Source organism: Haliotis cracherodii, unplaced genomic scaffold (assembly GCF_022045235.1).
Source record: "Haliotis cracherodii isolate W230 unplaced genomic scaffold, xgHalCrac1.p SCAF_11, whole genome shotgun sequence".
NCBI lineage: Eukaryota > Metazoa > Mollusca > Gastropoda > Lepetellida > Haliotidae > Haliotis > Haliotis cracherodii.
In genome coordinates this window covers 43,926,507-43,937,780 of record NW_027266266.1, presented here as the reverse complement: position 1 = coordinate 43,937,780, position 11,274 = coordinate 43,926,507, and the positions used below count along the sequence as shown (strand labels likewise).

At 39.7% G+C, this 11,274-nt stretch overlaps 1 long non-coding RNA gene across 1 annotated transcript; it reads right to left on the bottom strand.

Annotated features, from left to right (window-relative positions):
* Nucleotides 1–423: 423 nt before the first annotated feature.
* On the bottom strand, nt 424–2,485 carry LOC139455834 (uncharacterized). The gene is made up of 3 exons (XR_011652503.1): nt 2,413–2,485; nt 1,218–1,295; nt 424–511 (listed from the first exon to the last, which is right to left on the bottom strand). It is a non-coding gene; the product is annotated as an uncharacterized lncRNA (long non-coding RNA).
* Between the last annotated feature and the right edge of the window lie 8,789 nt (nt 2,486–11,274).

The following is an 11,274-nucleotide window of genomic DNA, read 5'->3' as shown; positions in this document are numbered from 1 at the left end:
AACGTCAAAAAAACGAATTAGTTCCTTTCTAATTTTATTCAACATTAGAGGTACTGAATTACTGAAATTTGTTGACAAGATTTTTCTAAAAAAATTCATTTTTATTCCACATTTGTATATTTGGGTCACTGGATCTGCAGGAAGCACCTTATTAAGCCGTAAAATATTTCTAGTAAACCCTGCCCACTTAAAGTAGATGACAGCCGACCCATTGACGTGCTTCTGACCTCAAGCCCACATCCTACCTTGGCTCCCCACTCTCTGTTCAAGCGAATCAATGTCCAGTTACCTGATCGGTCAGATTGTCCCTGTAGCGGAACTCAGCAAAGTCGGAGATGTCCTCTGATGATCTGAGCGCCTCAATGAGGCTCTCCCACACCGAGGCATACAGTTCAGACGAGCCGTACGCGTTTCTCTCCCTAGGGACCGATAGAGCCAGGGCACCATTGATGCGGACCTTGAAGTTCTTGCAGTCTTTCACCACCGAGGAGAGGGCATTCATGACTTCGATCTAGGAAATAACACTGGCTGGTTTAACATTGCTTTGAACAGTATTGCAGCTTGATGTTGGAGGAGAGCGCCAAGTGATACAGACCAATTTACTACGAGTATGTGTATGGTTCTGACAAACCTAGAACTATAATCAGGTCGGACAAAGATTCAAATCCATGATTATAGCTTTCTGTCATGTCTGGTCCATGCAAAGACAATGGTTGAGAAGGTTGGGGGTTTGATTTGTTTGTTTGATGTTGTTTAACGCTGCACTCAGCAATATTCCAGCTGTATGATGACAGTCTATAAACAATCGAGTCTGGACCAGACAATCTAGTGATTGATGTCATGAGCATCAATTTACTCTCATCTGGGATGAGATGACATGCATCAACCAAGTCAGCAAGCCTGACCATGCGATCCCAATAATTGCCTCTTACCACAAGCATAGTCGCTTTTTAAGGCAAGCATGGGTTGCTGAAGACCTATTCTACCCCGGATTTTCATGGGATGTTGAGGCCAAGAGAAATATTAATTGTTGTAACACTAATGTTAAAAGTTAAATTTTAGGGTGTCCAAAGACAATAGTTCAAAACCATGATTGAAAAATGTCTCCGATTTCAACCCAAAATAATTCTGAATATAGCCTCTAGGGTATAAATTCCATTATTTAACTGTATAGGAAGAGTACTCAAGATTCTGCTTAAACACAAGAACACACTTACTGTCCACTCAGCCTTGCCATGGGGGAGGAGATTGTTCTTGAACATGTTGCTGATAGCGTAGCAGGCGTTCCACCTCACCTAGGGAAGGAACGTCAGATTGAAGAAACATGAACACCCTCAAGGAGTGGACACAATATTGACAGGGCTGAGTGAGCCGGGTTTAATGCCGCTTTGAACAGTATTCCAGTTATCAAGGATGAGAATGAATATTTTCCTTTTCAGCCGAAACTTCTTTGCAATGGAGCAAGGGTCATAATTTGGAGGTGTTTGGGGGGAAGCCATTAGATTTTAACAAATTTGTGGTCAGTAAAATGCGGATCCGCGGAAGATTCTTACTGTGTTAGCTTAATGTGGGAAGAAAGCCTGAAGAGATGCAGGATTCAGATGGAACCCACAAGGATTGCTGTGGTGCCGGCAATCCTAGAAAAATAATCAGGCCGAACCAGGATTCGAACCCATGATCGGAGGTTTCTGCAGCACCATCGGATGGGCCAATGGAGGCGTTGTACAGGTCACATGGCACCACAGGAACATGTGATGGCGTTCTCAGATATCTGCCAGCCAAAGTTTCAATGAGGGCCTGGCTATTGTTGGGAGAACTGGAATAACTCCTTGTATAAGTACTGTGATTCGGCGGGTCTTTATTCTTCATAATCAATTTAATGCTCCCAGCTCGCACAATGCCAAGGTCAGACGATTCGATTCAGATGAAAGGAGAGCGAGTCTCAGTTCACGGTTTTGTGTTGTCCGCCTTTGTGGCCCACATGACATAACCCAGTTATCTCCCCTGCAAGTATCTATTTCCTTTGAGGTGAGGTGAAATTGGGTTTAAGTATTGATTATTAAGATTATTGAACTTATATAGAGACATGCATACACTTGTGTGTGTGTGTGGCTGCATGTACTAGTCAGACTAATGAAGACTTCATAGTGCTAGCACACTGAGATACCATGTCGCAGTGTAACATGAATACCCCCTCAGACACAGTATACTGACTCCGAGTCAACCTGTCCTTGTTTCAGCCCCTTAATGACAAGCACCAGACAGGGTAACAACAAGTTCCATCTTTTAACATCGTTTGATATGACATGGCCAGGGATCGAACCCTGGGCCTTCCCCTCTACCACTAGACCATGGAGGTGGTGTCCTGCCCTGAGGAGGGTGCCGTCCTGTCTACATCTGCTGGGTAACTACCTTCATTGTCCCGGACAGGATGTTCTTCACCAGGGCCTTCACACTCTCTCCAACTGCACTCACAAAGTTACTTTTACCTGGCCACAAAGAAAATGTCATGTTTGAAAAGCTGCACTGACTCTGACTTCAAATTACACAACGTGATGGATTTGATTACATGATATTAATGTGACAGAACTTATAATATTACAATATTACATTCATTCACCTGATGAAGGAGTGAGTGAGTTGGGTTTAACGCCGCTTTTAACAGTATTCCAGTTATATCAAAGCGTGTCAGCTAAAGGTGGGAGGAAAGCCCGAAGTGAAGCAGGTATCAGACGTTTACCACTTCGGTGAAACCCACGAGCACGGGTATGGTGCTGACAAACCTAGAAACATAACCGGGGTGAACCGGGATTCGAACCCAAAATCATAGGTTTCTGGCGTGCCCAAGGGACGCAACTCTGCACAACGAATCACGTCCGAAATCATATACTCCGAAACGTTGTGTTCCTCATGATAAAGAACTTCCATCAATTCTCTTCCTTAATTTAACAGAAGATAATATGGATGATCAATTCTTTATCACAGCTGTATCAATAATGCAACTTATCATATGATCCTATCACACTTTGTCAAAGTTGTAAATACCTCTCGATGATAAAATGAATAAACATGCATGTTTGATCACATTGCTGTACAAAACACTCAAAGGAAAGACAAGTTGCCTAAACCTTGAATTTCTCACATACAAATCTCAGGATATCAATCTGCGGCAATATCCAAGATCCAATCTTCAAGGATCAATATCAAAAGTACCTGGCTTATATTGAAAGTATAACATGACTGTAGGTTGGCGAGGTAGGGAATCTTGTAACAAGTCAAGGAACAGGAGGAAGTGGGGGATTTGGAACCAAGGGACACAACTCTGCCCATTTTCTTTCAAAGCTGACATCGAAAGTTGACTGCAGTATTACCTAGACTTCTCTCTGTGAGATATCGTAGCAGGTTGCCGACTGCACGGACAGCGTTTGACTTGACTTTGTCGGTGTCCTGAGATGACTTGGTCGCCACTGTGAGGAGCTTGAGCAGCAGCATGTCGGAGAACTCATCTACAAACTCCAGGTCACCACTTTCCCTGTCAGTCGGAAACAGTGTGACAACAGAATGAGTGCAGGTTTGTGAGTGAGCAATATCACCTTCACACGAGGATGGAAACACAATAAGGCTTCATACATTGTACACAGAGGAGGAACAAAACCTGGGTCCTACTGGTGATAGAGTGGACCCAGTTGTCAGGTCATTGTATGTAACAGTGTTGACTGGTGGTCAGGTCATTGTATGTGACGGTGTGGACCCAGTGGTCAGGTCATTGTATGTAATAGTGTCGATCTGGTGGTCAGGTCATTGTATGTAACAGTGTTGGCCTGGTGGTCAGGTCATTGTATCTAACAGTGTTGACCTGGTGGTCAGGTCATTGTATGTAACAGTGTTGACCTGATTGTCAGGTCATTGTATCTAAGAGTGTTGACCTGGTGGTCAGGTCATTGTATGTAACAGTGTTTATCTGGTGGTCAGGTCATTGTATGTAACAGTGTTGACCTGGTGGTCAGGTCATTGTATCTAACAGTGTTTATCTGATGGTCAGGTCATTGTATGTAACAGTGTTGACCTGGTGGTCAGGTCATTGTATGTAACAGTGTTGACCTGGTGGTCAGGTCATTGTATCTAACAGTGTTGATCTGGTGGTCAGGTCATTGTATGTAACAGTGTTGACCTGATTGTCAGGTCATTGTATGTAACAGTGTTGACCTGGTGATCAGGTCATTGTATCTAACAGTGTTGATCTGGTGATCAGGTCATTGTATGTAACAGTGTTGACCTGATTGTCAGGTCATTGTATCTAACAGTGTTGACCTGGTGGTCAGGTCATTGTATGTAACAGTGTTGACCTGGTGGTCAGGTCATTGTATCTAACAGTGTTTATCTGATGGTCAGGTCATTGTATGTAACAGTGTTGACCTGGTGGTCAGGTCATTGTATGTAACAGTGTTGACCTGGTGGTCAGGTCATTGTATGTAACAGTGTTGACCTGGTGGTCAGGTCATCGTATGTAACAGTGTTGACCTGATTGTCAGGTCATTGTATCTAAGAGTGTTGACCTGGTGGTCAGGTCATTGTATGTAACAGTGTTTATCTGGTGGTCAGGTCATTGTATGTAACAATGTTGAGCTGGTGGTCAGGTCATTGTATGTAACAGTGTTGACCTGGTGGTCAGGTCATTGTATGTAACAGTGTTGACCTGGTGGTCAGGTCATTGTATGTAACAGTGTTGACCTGGTGGTCAGGTCATTGTATGTAACAGTGTTGACCTGGTGGTCAGGTCATTGTATCTAACAGTGTTGATCTGGTGGTCAGGTCATTGTATGTAACAGTGTTGACCTGATTGTCAGGTCATTGTATGTAACAGTGTTGACCTGGTGGTCAGGTCATTGTATGTGACAGTGTTGATCTGGTGGTCAGGTCATTGTATGTAACAGTGTTTATCTGATGGTCAGGTCATTGTATGTAACAGTGTTTATCTGGTGGTCAGGTCATTGTATGTAACAGTGTTTATCTGGTGGTCAGGTCATTGTATGTAACAGTGTTCACCTGGTGGTCAGGTCATTGAATAGAACAGTGTGGAATGGTGGTCAGGTCATTGTATGTAACAGTGTAATCTGGTGGCGAGGTTAATGTAGTCAACACAGTAGATTGTTGCTCAAATTATCAGTCACTGGATTGTATGGTCCAGACTGTTATGTACAGGTCATGGTCATGCAGCTGGAATATTGCCGAGGGTGGTGTTAAACCACAAACAAAAAACTGTATCAGTTGTTGGTTTGATGTGAGATCATATTCAAAGGAACTTTATGGAACAATAATTAAAGACCAATGCATCACCACATATCTGAGATGTAAAACAAGGTTTGGAATTAACCATGAGACTCAAAGGGTACTTGTCATGTGAAAATTTTAAACTTTAGGGGTGGGTGGGTCCTTAATCCAAATACTATAGCAACAAACATGGAGGACCCCAGGACCACCTTATATTCCAACATATAAGAAAACAGTTCATAACATTAAGGATTTCCGTTAATCTTAAACACAGACAAAGATTTTTGCCATTTCTTATGAGAAAAGTAATTTATACATTTTACTGGCATGAAAAACTTATATGATTTAAGGTATCGTCTTCCTATGCTGGGCCCTATCTCAAATTATTTTTTTTATAATTTTCAATATGCCAACAAGACATTTGACTGGCATGAACAACCCGTGAAGATCTGGGTTCAATTGATCTTCAGCAATCCAGGCCTGTCGTAAGAAGCAACTGATGGGATTGGGTGGTCAAGGCTGGCTGACTCGGTTTATGCATGTCCTGGCATCCTAATTGGTTAGTTGATGGTCATGATTTCAATCACCGGATTGTCTGGTCCAGACCTTATTATTACAGATGCTGTCATATCGCTGAAATACTGCTGAATGTGGTGGTAAACAAACAAAAACAGAAAAGAGACAAACAAAACTGGCATGTACAGCTTTGAGCCCCATAGCACTGCAGCTTCCTCAGCACTGTAGTTTCTTGGAAGGTTTGAAAAAGTAACTTTAATTCAGGTAAAAATCAATTCATAAAAATAAGTTATATCATAAGTCACATTGTTAGATTACACATAATAGCAGTCTTTTGGCCTGTGGTCTCTGAGAAATAAAGTCTGAAAGATTTTTTCAGATGTTTTACCATTTTTTTATGAAGTGATTATTTTGTGCATTCTCCAAGCAGGAACAGCTCTGAGTCAACATGTGTTATTATATAGCACATCAAGGTTACTGCTTGCTGTGCCCAGTGGATTTTCAGGAGACGTTATTAAAGATTACACATAATTTTACTGAGGAAAGCTACTGTCTAAACACACGGGTAATGGCAAACATTTGCATGCTTGCCATTGAACCCAAACGGTAGTTTGGAAAGAGAGTCTTTTTTAATAAACTTTAGGCTGACAATATTACTATATTATTAGAGAGATCAAGCGAGTTTCATCGTCGTTGTGGGTTTTTTTTTATGAGAACTTATCAAAACAACCCAAATGTACACTGGATACACTTACGGTGCATCTGTGTATTCAAGAATTCTGTTCATTCACAATTGACACCAATGAGCATGTCTTGCCTCGACCGCACGCAGTGCCTGTTGGTGCAGTCGAATGCAAGTCTTTCTAGATCCATGTCTACAACTTTATCTATACATGCACAGTATTTGTAAAAAGTATTAACAGTGAAGATACTACCTTATGTATCAACGAGCTGATAAGGCATCCCATGACATATCACAGTTTGCTTATAAACAGCTAACATCGTCGTTGTCATTTCTAATATCACTTCCTGGTGGCCATTTTGTTTGAGAAAGTTCAAGGTCGTGTTGGATGGTGCTAGACTAACGTTTAGTCTCTGAAAATATATAATTTGGAAGGAAACAACGCCATTTAAATTGAAAAGGAGTCCCAGTGAGATGGGGGATTCCTGAACCTGTCGCAAATCTAGATTTGCTATATTTAACTCTTATGCATTGCAGAAATTTTAAGGGACTGTGAGACATTCTAGGATTGCACTTTTGCCCACACATACAAATAATGTTAATTTTGTCAATATCTTCCTTTTCCTCTTTTTCATTTACAGTTTTATGCGATAGATCGAGGCAGGGATGCAGTTTAATATTATTCCACCACCATGCATTTTCACATTTTCTTTTTAAAACAGTGTCAATAGATATCTGTGCGTGTATACAAGAAGAATACAAGTGACTCACAGTATGAAAAATACAATAATTTCGAGTTTATTCTAATTAGTCTCTGTACCTGTCAGGTTGACACAGAATATTAGATTTGGAGTCTGTTTTTTTATAATTATGCACGTTGCGACACACGCAGTCTAGTTGGAATCTCCGATACAGTAAATTTCGATCTTTCACGGAGGGCCTGAAACTGGTGACGTCGGGGCTCAAACACATGACGTCATTACCTTTGTCCTTGCATCTTATAAGCTTTTCCGCTATAAGTGGCATCAAGTCAGATCTGATCAGCTTGGCGTGAAAACCAGTTAGTTTTAAGAAATGTTTACAATCAAAAGGTGTGTGTTTCATAACTCGCTTTGTCGGATTTGCACTAATACCATAATTTCCTAAATGGTTTTATGTTACCAAAACTGTTATGGAATAGGGTTCTGCATTATATGTAGGGAAATTAAAGACAACATCACGTGACGTAATGGCGGGCGTGGTCAGAAATTGAACAGACAACAGAATGTGAACTTAAACGTATTTACGCTAAGCAGGAAAAAACGCACGCACACACACGTATATATGTACGCATGTATTCAGTGGATTTCGTTTAAAACAGTGAGAGAGTTATGTTACGTGATTCAACTAGAACAACCTTACAAAAGGACATAGATTTTTATTTGATTCTGAAGCATTGTTTCAATATGCCAGTATTCATTATCATCATAGACTGGTGACTGTTCCGTCCCCTCGGGGTAGACCTATTCCTGGTATTGTTGCACTGGACGTGGTGTGTTTATACATTACCGTCAGTTTAAAAAAAGTGAAAATTATAAACGCACCCATTACCCACCATGCCAGAATACAATGATCGTAGGTTTGCATTCTAGATTCTCTCTGATTATAATCCCTGGACCACTATTGACTATCAAACGTGTATCAGATCAATGTTCCTGTGCAAACGTGTTTCCATCAACCCACCAGACTCGATTACTTACAGACCCGTCACAGTAGCTGGAGTGCAGCTAAACAACAATCAAACAACTATTTGTTGTTTGACGTTCTAAACTGTGTACCGAGAGTCTTGTGTCCCCTCGGAACGTTACATACACTGTATGTGAAGGATAAAACACGAAACAATCCTCATCCGAGGGTGTTTTATCTTATTTGTGATCAGACAAAATTTTCAACACTTTCCGTGAATCTTAGGAAACGGACGTAAAATATCTCTGGATGGCGAATAATTATGTACTTGAAAAATGAGATTCTTAAAGCATTGTGATTTATTTAGTGTTTCACTCCGGAGCCAAAAGATACGAAAGTTCGATGAATTTAAGTGTAAAAACAACAGTAGTTTGTGTGTGAAATAGGAGAAGAGGGTAAACATTTGTACATTTGTCTGTAACAAATTCATGAAAATGAGTTGGTAGCATTAATGCCAGAAACGTTGGATTAGGCTTTGGGATATGCGTGTTTGTTTGTTTTTTAACGCCGCATTCAGCAATAGTCGATCTTTATAACGGTGGTCTGTAAATAATCGCGTCTGGATCAGACAATCCAGTGTTTCTTTGGGATAGATTTAAATTAATGTATAAAGTTTAAATTTTAGTTACACAAGACAGAAAATGTAAGTTAAGCTTGAGAATAATTAACATGTATATATAAAAGAGATACCCCTTAATGCAGTGTCACTCTTACACAGTTGAGATAACTTCACCTAATAGAATGATAGTGAGTTAGTGACAAAGGGCGGTTTTACGCAGCTTTTAGCAGCAATATCATGAATTTTAAGGGAAACACCAGACATGGGCTTCACACGTTGTACCCATGATGGTATTCGAAACAAGCCTTCAACCTGACCAGTAAACACTTTAACCACAAGGTTACCCCACTGGCCCTAATCCCATGATAGAACACATGGGTTGGTAATCAAAGGCCTCAAACAGGGTGTTTATGCTTATGTTGAAATAACGAGCTAGAAGAAGAATTCAATATTTTTATTTATCAAATATATACTTCTAAGATTTCGAGTATATGATTATATGTTTTGAATTGATGAGTTTACTACTACAAACCCTGCATGATGAAACGATAGGGGTATTATGTGTCTATTTTACTGCTATACTTCACTAAAAGAGAGAGACAAGTCTACCATTTCAAGGAAAGTCCTTCAAAGTACCTATGCAATAGTAGTATGGCTTGAAAGTGTCTTTCTCCCAAGGAAATAGGTGTATCATATAAATACTTACTGAAATATTAGTCCTATGGCTGTTTAGGATATATTCCAAGCATGAATATTTTGTGTCTATTATTGCGCGTCTTTCGTAATCTACCAAATGCCACAAATCTATGCTATTTTAAGGCAAGCAGTGGATATTACGTACGCAATAGTAGTATCGCTTGAAAGCGTCTTTCTCCCAAGGAAATAGGTTTATCATATAAAAACTTACCGAAATAATAGTCTTATGGCTTCTGAGTATATATTCCAAGCATGAATATTTTGTGTCTATTATTGCGCGTCTTTCGTAATCTACCAAATGAGACAATTCTATGCTATTTTAAGGCAAACGGTCAATAGTACCTACGCAATAGTAGTATCGCTTGAAAGTGTCTTTCTCCCAAGGAAATAGGTGTATCACATAAATACGTACCTAAATAATAGTGTTCTGGCTTTGGAGTATATATTCCAAGCATGAATATTTTGTGTCTATTATTGCGCGTCTTTCGTAATCTACCAAATGCGACAAATCTATGCTATTTTAAGGCAAGCGGTCGATATTACCAACGCAATAGTAGTATCGCTTGAAAGTGTCTTTCTCCCAAGGAAATAGGTGTATCATATAAATACTTACCTAAATAATAGTGTTCTGGCTTCGGAGTATATACTCCAAGCATGAATATTTTGTGTCTATTATTGCGCGTCTTTCGTAATCTACCAAATGCGACAAATCTATGCTATTTTAAGGCAAGCTGTCGATATTACTTACGCAATAGTAGTATCACTTGAAAGTGTCTTTCTCCCAAGGAAATAGGTGTATCATATAAATATTTACTGAAATAATAGTCTTATGGCTTCTGAGTATATACTCCAAGCATGAATATTTTGTGTCTATTATTGCGCGTCTTTCGTAATCTACCAAATGCGACAATTCTATGCTATTTTAAGGCAAGCGGTCGATATTACGTACGCAATAGTAGTATCGCTTGAAAGTGTCTTTCTCCCAAGGAAATAGGTGTATCATATAAATACTTACCTAAATAATAGTCTCATGGCTTCTGAGTATATACTCCAAGCATGAATATTTTGTGTCTATTATTGCGCGTCTTTCGTAATCTACCAAATGCGACAAATCTATGCTATTTTAAGGCAAGCGGTCGATATTACTTACGCAATAGTAGTATCGCTTGAAAGTGTCTTTCTCCCAAGGAAATAGGTGTATCATATAAATATTTACCGAAATAATAGTCTCATGGCTTCTGAGTATATACTCCAAGCATGAATATTTTGTGTCTATTATTGCGCGTCTTTCGTAATCTACTAAATGCGACAATTCTATGCTATTTTAAGGCAAGCGGTCGATATTACCTATGCAATAGTAGTATCCCTTGAAAGTGTCTTTCTCCCAAGGAAATAGGTGTATCATATAAATATTTAATGAAATAATAGTCTTATGGCTTCTGAGTATATACTCCAAGCATGAATATTTTGTGTCTATTATTGCGCGTCTTTCGTAACCTATCAAATGCGACAATTCTATGCTATTTTAAGGCAAGCGGTCGATAGTAGCTACGCAATAGTAGTATCGCTTGAAAGTGTCTTTCTCCCAAGGAAATAGGTGTATCATATAAATACTTACCGAAATATTAGTCTTATGGCTTCGGAATATATATTCCAAGCATGAATATTTTGTGTCTATTATTGCGCGTCTTTCGTAATCTACCAAATGAGACCATTCTTTGCTATTTCAAGGCAAGCAGTCAATAGTACCTACGCAATAGTAGTATCCCTTGAAAGTGTCTTTCTCCCAAGGAAATAGGTGTATCAATAAATACTTACCGAAATA